Source organism: Balaenoptera borealis (genome assembly GCF_965194805.1).
Source record: "Balaenoptera borealis genome assembly, chromosome: 1".
NCBI lineage: Eukaryota > Metazoa > Chordata > Mammalia > Artiodactyla > Balaenopteridae > Balaenoptera > Balaenoptera borealis.
Genome location: NC_138860.1, coordinates 33,479,103 through 33,486,610, shown reverse-complemented (window position 1 = coordinate 33,486,610; position 7,508 = coordinate 33,479,103).

Here is a 7,508-nt window from a genome sequence, read left to right as displayed (position 1 = left end):
GAGGGCACACAGTCACCCTGGATCTCAGCCTGCATCAGGGCACTGGGGCTGGAGATGGTTCCAAGCTGAAGGTAAGCCAGCTGGGGGATGCACTCTTTTGCAAGGAGAGGAGTGGGGACGGGGCTGGTGAGCCACTCACTCTCCAGAGAGAAAGCCACAGAGGAAGGGGCGAGGGGTGCAGACTGGGCTCAGCCCGAGAAAGGACTGGAAAATTAGAACTGCTCCAGTGCGGGCCAGTGTGCTCCCTGCCACTGAAGGATGTCAAACACAGGGTGTACAACCACTTCTCAGACCAAGGCCAGGCACACAGCAGGTGCTCAGAAATAGAACACTAGTGTGGAAGGGATTTTTGCACCTGGAAGTAAGTTAGAGCAAAACTTACGTCCCGTCAACTCCAAGACAATGAATCTACACTGGAGCTGACTTCTCCTCTCAGAGCTTTTCATAGACTTTTGTACTTTTGGGGGGCAGCGTGGAGCCCAGCAGCCCTGCCTCTTTGTCCATAGTGGCAACAAATCAGGACATTAGGAAGGTACTGGAAAGGAGGCACTCACTCTCACCTGGAAGAGAGTAAACCGGAAGCATATCCACGATTATAAGGATGTTGGCTGAATGATATGGTTATGGATTTGTTGAATGAATGAATGACGAAGCTTGGAAACAAGGGCAAGAGATATCTAGGTTGCCCCATATTTCAGGCTTTGTGTGTGCCTGGAGTGCCCTCATGCCTGTACTCTCTGGGAGGAGGGTCCTTGTACTGGAGCAGGTTGTGGGTAGGAAACACACCCTGGCATCTAACTCCACCCACAGAGGATGGCGGGCGAAGTACTGTTGAAACTTCAGAGGAGCCTTAGGGGGTTTGATTCTGCTGCCTCTGTCCTAAACAGGCCTCCAGATTTGGAGTTGCAATTGGACTGTTGCAGTCCCTGGTGCAGAACTGACCCAGGAAAAGACTAGTTCCAGATGGACCTGGAAGTCTCCCATATATTGTCCTCTAGACCTGAGCCAGACCAGTGGTGTGCTTGCCACCAAGAGCAGGATGACCATCCTATTTCTGGACCCCTAGGTAGTAGCCTTCCCCATGGCTCAAATTTCCTGTTTCCCAGCTCCATCTCTACTTCAAAGTATGATCAGCTCAGGTTCCTGCTCAGTCACTGACTTAGGAGCCCCAGCCCCACACCCGGAGGGGGGCGGGGCACAGGGGGTGCTGCTCCACTGAGCAAGAAAGCAGAGAGGTCAGGCAGGAATTTTCTTTTTCCCCAAAGGCTTTCTCTAGTTGTCTCAGGAGCCTCAGTTCTGAGCCTTCTCAGGCAAACAGAGAGAGCTCCTTGCCTGGCGGCAGGGTCCCTGGGCTCTTAAGGAAGGAGAAGGGAGACCTGGTGATAGCCTCAGGCAATGAAGGCAGGGCGAGACTAGGGAAGGAGAGAGCCTGGACAGAAGCTGGGGGCAGGAGGTGGTCCCTACAGGCTTAACACCTCCAGCGCCTGCATCTGATCTCTACTAAGCTCCAGAGCTGGGCTGTGAGAGGGAGAACACAGGGAAGCGCTTGTGTCACCAGAATCCAGCCTCCCCAAGCACAGGACCCCAGCCACAGTTTTGCCTCTCAGAGCAGTCAAGCTGTTAAAGAAAAATACAATAACACGGGTCACTGGCAAACTCTCATTCATTTCAACCTGAGCAGTTTGTTAATGTCAAAAGGTTCCAGTGCCTTGCCCAGGCCCTATTCCTCCCTTGACCCCTTTTCTCCTATGCCCTCCTCAACTCACATAGGGCAACGGTGGTCCAGTCTAAAGAATTACACAGCTGGGCTCTTCCAAGCCCTAGTGGAGTACTTCTCAAAGGAGGAGGCAAGCAGAGATAAAGGGTGGGGAGAAGGTCTTCGGGCAGCCCCTCATTTAGCAAACATGCACTGAGCACATACAATGGGACAGGCACTGTGCTGGTCACTGGGAGACAGCACTCACTAAGGCACGGCCACCAAGCAGGCAGGCCAGTGGCAAGACAGGCCTAGATATGGATGTATATGATTGCATTCAGAGCAGTCCTACCGCCCCGCCCCTGGTCTTCCCCACCAACCAGAACCTTCACAATGCCTTTTGGGGGTTAAACTGACCTGGACCCTCCCCCCTATTTGATGGTCAGTCCTTCCTCTTCATGCCTTTAGGAGAGTGGCCTCAGCTGGATATTCTGTGTGTGTGTGTAGGGGCAGGGGGAGATGTTCTGAGTCTCAAAGGGTGCCCAACACCACTTGGAGGAAGTGCTGCCTGGTGAGTGTGTGTGTGTGTTTGTGTGTAAGGGAGATCTTCCTCTTTCTCCTGACTGTATCCGGCCCCATGGGGCGATCGGGAGTTGGAACTGAGTGACAGAGACAGAAGCGGTTCCCAGCCCCAAGCCCCAGCTGTGTCCTCCTGGAGGATGTAAGCAGGGTTTGCAGGCCACCAAAACTGTTCCCCAAGGGGGCTTCTTAGAGGACAATCAATTCAGAGCTCTCTGATCCTGGAGCTCCCATCTCGGCCTCAGAAGAGCCGAATTTCTCTCCAAAGTCAGCTTCTTAAGGCTTACTTAAGTTGGGCTAGGTTGTTCACTGGCAGATGAAGGTACATTGAAAAACCACCAGGAAAAAGTAAATTCAAACCTGAAGAAGAATTTGTCAATGAGGGTTGAGAGAAGAGCAGGATACTAGTGCTTCCAAAAGAAGGCTGCGGAATGTCGGTCAGGAAGGGAGGGCTCTCCCTCCAGCCCCCAGGCGCCCTCTCCTGACCAGTTTGGTAGAGGCAGGGGCTGGTGGCCAGCCAGGTTCCCTAGGGGCACCCTGTCATGGACCCTTTCTCAGGAAAGGGAGCAGCCATCCTCTCCATAGCTGCCTCCCCCACCCCCACCCAGGCCAGCGTTCCTGCTCCCTGGCTCGCCTCCAGCTCCAGCCCCTCTAAGGATGCCAGGGCCCTAGGTTGAGGAAGGAGGTGGGAGAAGGACCTAGGGCCAAGAGTTGATGGTTTTGCCCAAGGAAATGGCTTCTCCAGCCTCTCAGCTGGCTCCTGAGGACTTCTGCCCCAGGGGTACCGGACACCTCTGCTTTTCCCGTCTTAGTGCCAAACAAATGCACAGGTGTCACAAAGTCCTGATCCCCGCCTCGTTTATAGCCCCTTCTCCATCCTACCCCATACCACGGGGTAAAGGAAAGCGGGGAGGCACCCAAAGCGGGTTTCTCCCAGCCGGGAGAGGGAGACTCGGCTCCCTCCTGAACCAGGGCTCTAGCTCCCTCTCACACTCCCCCCCTCTGAATCCCACCAGCAGCAAAAACCTTTAAAGGGAACAAAGACAATGGGGTCGGAGTGGGGGGCTTCCCTTCGGCGGACCTGGGGCGGCAGGTTGACGCAGCCTGCGGCTTGTCAGAGCTGGCTTTCAGGTGAGTGCCTGAACCCGCATCCTGGGGTCCGCCCAAGTCTCAAGGACACCTCATCGCCCAGCCAAACCACCCCCGGCGAAGAGGAGGGTCCTCAGCCGCTCGGCCCTCAACCCTGCCCAGGGGTTTGCAGCACTTTCGGCCTATTTGTTTTCGCTCAGTACTCACAGTTCGGATGCTAAGCCGTCTCCTCTCTCACACTCACTTCCTTTGTCTCTTTCTCTCTCTCTCTCTCCCTCTCCAATCTCTTTCTCTCTCTCTTCACTCCTTGTCTGATTCTCTGCTGTAGCTTCCAGTGGAGAAAAATAATTATTCTTCTCAATGGGTTCGCACGGGGCGCACGCACACACACGCGCGCGCACACACACACACATACACACACCGCCGTGGTACCCAATCAATGCACAAATCTTCGGGGTCCCTTTAACCTCTGCGGATGCTCCAGGAGTTAATTATGAAGCCTATTTCGGCGCAGCATAAATATGCATTAAGGTATGAAATGACAACCGATGCGCTGAACTTCAGGGAATTGGCATTTAGACAGACTTCGTCTCGCCGCCTCCCATTCCCTCCATAGCCCCACGAGCCACCTGCGCAGCCTCGCCCCTTCCCCGGGCTCGCAGTGGCCACCGCGAGCGCCCACCCCAGGGCCAGGGGGCAACGTAGCGGCGTCGGCGCCGCGCTCGGTGCCCGGAGACCCCCTGGTGCGCCCCCTGCGGTCGGGGCAGATCCTTTGCGGGAGGTTCCACTCCCCCAACATCCGCAGGCCCGGCCCAAGCCAGCGCGCCCCCCCGCACAGTGCCTGTCTAAGAACAAACTCCGAGCTCAGTCCTTTGAGAACCTGGCGAGAGCGGGACGGCTACCTGCTCGGCTCGCCCGAGTCCCTGGCAGAGCGAGAAAGACCCGGGACGCGATTCAACTCGCCTTCGGGCAAAGCAGCCTGGCGCCCTCGGGTCCCGCCGCCCCCGGCCGGTCCAGACCCGCACACGCAGGCATGCATTTGCACACGCGCGCGCACACAGGCACGCACACACAGATGCACACACTCGCGCACAGACACTCCTGCGCGCGCTCACGCCCGCACACACTCAAGGTTATAACAAAGGAAGAGGGGGCAGAGCTGCCTTACTTTTTTCTTTCTCTTCTCTCTTTGGCAGCCCCCCAGCCCCGGGGTCGGCGTGCCCGACCCCCCCACCCCGCCCTCCGCGCCCCCACGACGGCAGCGGGCGGCCGGCATTCCGGAGCAGCGCGTCCGCAACTTCGCGCCCAGGCGCCCGCGCCTCGCAGCCCGGCGGGCGGGAGACAAAAGCTGCGGCGCCGCCAGAGGCCGCGCGGCCAAGGTGTGCTCGCTAATTGTCAGGAAATGTGTGTGTGCGCGCAGGGAGCCGGCAGGGGCGAGGAGGGGGCGGCCGGCGGGAGGGGAAGAGAAGAAGAGGAGACTCCCCCCCTCCCCAGCCCCCGCCACTTGCCAGCGCCCGGCACCCGAACCGGGATTAGAGAATAAATTATCTGCTCTCTTCTCATTGGGCTGTGGCTGAGGACGCCGTCGGCGGCGCGGGGCTGGGAGCTCACCCGGCTCTTTGCATTCACCGCACAGCTCCGGCTCGCCTCGCTTCGCGGGCGCCGAGAGCCCCAGGCCTCGGCTCCAGACGCCCGAGGACACCAGCCGGCTGGCCGCGCCGCCCCTCCCCCGCCGCCCGGCTCGGCCCGACCCCTCTCTCATCCCGGTTCTGGCTGGTGTCTTGGGGACGGGGAGACTGCGGAAAAGAAGCCCAGAGGGTGGCGATCTCCGAGTACCCTACCCCTTCGCTCGTTTCACCTCCTCCCCAAGGAGAAAGGGGAGGGCAGCTGGGGTCAGTCACCTGAGCCAAGCCCACCTCAATGAGAGAGGACTTTGAGAGCCCTTGGAGAGGATCCCTTCGATGACTAAGTCCCCTCCCTTGGGGCCATCTCCTGCCCTTCACACCGCAACAATAACACGGAGGAGATGGCACTCAGGCTGTTTGCTTTCTCCTCTCTCCAGCCCCATCAGCTCCTGCCTAATCCTGCTCCCCATTTCCTGGGCCTTCTGTTGGCCAACCTGGGAAGACAGCTCATTAACTGACTGCAAAGGAAATGCCCTCTGGTTCAAAGCAGCTCCCTGCCAAGAATTCATTCATTCATTCCTTCAGCAAGCAAGCAATGTGCAGGACCACCCCTGTGCCACAGTGTGGGCTAGGCACCAGGAATATAAAGGGAAAAGATTCAGATGAGACAGTCATGTAAAAAAATAGAACCACAACTGTGTGAGAGGTGCTATACCAAGACAGAGGCAAGTTTTGAACCCAAAGGTAGGAGTGACTAACTTCGGACATTTATTCAACAAATACTTTAGCATGTCGTAAGTGCTAGGCTCTGTGCTGGGCATTGGGGATACACAGGCGAACTGATGGGCTTGGTGCCCACTTCTCCGGAGCTGACAGGCTGGTGGACAAGATGGGTACTGACTGGTGTGATATGAGTTAATCAGGAGACACTGGGGGTAGGGTGGGGATGGTGAATAGCAGGGGCTCTTAATCTACTCTGAGGAGTCCAGAAAGGCTTCTCTGAGGAAATGAGATCTAAGTGGAGGCCTGAAGGATGAAAAAGAGATAGCTAGGTTAAGATGGGCTGGGAGGGGCACCGGAAGAATTCTGGGCAGAAGGAACTTGTAGAAAAGCCCTTGATCTGCTGCTAACAGGCCCTTTAGAAGGCAGGTAAACGTCCACCGTGCAGAGAGGGCGGTGGGTCTGAAGACTCAGACCCTGCAGGCTAATGTTCTGGAAAAGGCTCACTTGGGGGTTGTTTCTCATTCTAGGCCAATCCCACACCCTACCCCCATTTTACTTCCAGTCACTGTCTGCTGCAACTGGACTAACTCTATGCCTGCTAAAGACAACCCTGAAATAAAGAACATAGACGATGATAACTCTGCTTCAGTTTATCGCATCCCAGCGCTTGTATTGGGTTGGCTAAAAAGTTCATTTGGGTTTTTCCGCACTATCTTATGGAAAACCTGAATGAACTTTTTGGTCAACCCAATTCCACGCTGGCCATAAGAGCCCCCTAAACTCCTTCCCATATGCTGGGATTGTATGCTTTCTAAGAACTTCTGCATTTATTATCCCTAGATTCTCACAACAGCCCTTTGAGTTAAGTTTATTGGACGGTTAAGCTTATCCCCATCAGACAGATAGGGAAACTGAGAGTCAGAAAGGGAGAATGGCCTGCTTAAGTGCCATATACAAGTTCCGTGGCCAAGCAGCATTTGTGAAATTTCGACTAGACTTCAGGTTATTTGTCGGCCTCCTCAAGCTCCTCCATGAGCCTGGTGAGGGTAGGGGCTAAAGTGATCCCCTGCCTCTACAGGAGCCTTCAGCACCTAGGACAGGGCCCTGCACACCCAGGCTCTTGAGCCAACCCTGCTGAGACAATGGCTGTGGAAGGGAAGCGAAGGGAAGGGAAGGGTGAAACGGCAGACTGGGAACATGTTAGAGCAGAAACTGTGTGGGCTTTGGACTCACACATACCTTGAGTGGAATTGCCACTGTTACTAACACAACTCTGTGCACTTTACTTAGCCTTTCTGAGCCACAGTGCCCTCATCTTCCAAAGTGGATTCGCAGTACCCACCTGAGAAGGCTGTTGCGAAGATTAAGTGAAATTAGATATATGTGGACTATCTATGGAAAAATACACAAGACATTGGTAACAGTAGTCACTTCTGGGAAGTGGATCTGAGTGGATGGGGCACAGGAATAAGTAGAGAAACTCACATTTCATGGTTTACCCTCCAGTAGTTCTGATATTGCACGCTGTGTGTGTATTACCTGTCCAAAATGATTAATGAAATATCTCAATGAGATAATATGTGAAGCAACATAACAACAACAATAAAATAGGCACTCCATACACATTTGTTGAACTGAATTGAGTTTTACGGTGTGAAACACCAGGATGTGTTATCAAGGAAAACCACAGAGTCAAAAAGTGACTTTCAAAAAGTGACTCTGGCCTGAAGGTTTGCACGCTGTTCTGTCTACAGGCAAAGGCGAAGATGTCTAACTGGGTGAGATATTTTCCAGCC